Here is a 1,595-nt window from a genome sequence, read left to right as displayed (position 1 = left end):
CACGGGGGGAGGCCCGGGAGGGCCCAGGAGAGGACCAGCTGGACGGCCCCGGCCTCTGGAGGGAGTCCCCAGGGCCAGGACACACCAGGGTGTCCCGCAAAGACCCTCAGCCGGACAAGCCGCTCCTGGGCAGCTACTGCGCCCCCCACCCAGCCCCGACCCCCCACGACGGGGTCCCTCGGGGGCAGACAAACCACACAGCCAAGGGATTCTAATTAACTCAGCCATTTTTGGAGAACCTTGGGGAAAATGGAAATTAAAAAAAAAAAAAAAAACATTTTTAAAAGAAAAACGGGGAGAAAAAAATTGCTTCTATTGATGAGTTTTATCATCTCAACTGAATCTTTCCTTTCCCTGGTGAACGCGAGCTGGTGGCCCGTGTGTGGCGAGAAGCCGGAAGCGAAGAGGAAACCCAGCGTCCCACACAGACCTCCACCAGACACACTCATACCCCACACACGTTCTCAGACACACACAGGAGTGCTTGCTGGTTATACCAAACCCTACTATAACTGCCTGCAGAAATCAATTTAAAAAAAATAAACAATTTTAAAAGGACAAAAAAATTAATGATTGAGAAAAGAAGCATTTTTTTCTGACATTTGGTCCTGCTTGAAATAACAAAAGAAAAAAGAAAAAAAAAATACCACCGATTTCCTTTGCTTCTTTTTTCCTTTTTCCTATCTTGTTTGAAAACTGTGGGCTTGGGACTGTGAATTATTGCATGACATTCAAAAAGAAAAAAAAAATAATAAAAAAAAGTTGAATCAAAGGACTTCTGGATTGGAATGGTCTTTATATTCTCTGCAAAGTACTCCCCAGGTCTCTTCGGGGAAACCATGGAAGGAGGCGCTTTGAAAGTGGCTAAGGATGAGAAAGCTGTAGCTCTCCAGCCAGCACTCTTTGCAAGAAGGTTAAAGCCAAAGACACTGACCAGCCCATGCCTCTACCCGCAGCCCTCCGGGGGTTCCACAGTCTGCCTGCTGCTGCTTCTGCAGGCCAGGTTGTACCTAAAGCAACCATCCTGGATGATAAACCTTCCTGGATGACCATCCTACATGATCTGGCAAGTGAGACCCCAGTGAGTACATCTGAGGCCCCACATATTAGCAAAACTCCTATTGGAAGCACCCTGGAGGAGGTACCTGGAAACCCAGCTCAGACACCCTGTGCCCAGGGAGTTTTCCCCCAGTGGGAGGTGAGCCCTTCCTGAGGCCTCTGGCACTCCCACCCCACCTACCTGCACCCAAGAAGCTGCTTCTGATGGGCTCCACCCCAAGCTGTATCCCATTTCACAGACTTTCTTGAGATGCCCCTAAGTTACCCGCAGTCATTGGGGAATCCTAGAGATCAGAGTTCAGAGCAGCCCATAGGTGGCAAAAGATGATCATGGCCAGTTCAAGGTGAAGGCAGCATATCAGAGGTAGAGGTGGGGATGGGCTTCTTATGAGGGGATTGACAGTCTGCCCTCCCTCCACCTTCAGCCGCACCCAACATGTCTTTCCATCGGGCCACAATGCACCTGCTGAGACAGTCCCACTCCAGGCTTCCAGAAGCTGGGGACAAAGATGAAGGTGGTAGAGGACCCCCCAACC

The sequence above is a fragment of the Neophocaena asiaeorientalis genome, unplaced genomic scaffold (assembly GCF_003031525.2).
Source record: "Neophocaena asiaeorientalis asiaeorientalis breed wild unplaced genomic scaffold, Neophocaena_asiaeorientalis_V1.1 scaffold87, whole genome shotgun sequence".
In the NCBI taxonomy this organism is placed as follows: domain Eukaryota; kingdom Metazoa; phylum Chordata; class Mammalia; order Artiodactyla; family Phocoenidae; genus Neophocaena; species Neophocaena asiaeorientalis.
The sequence above is the reverse complement of the archived record's forward strand: the minus strand, read 5'-3'. Positions refer to the sequence as shown.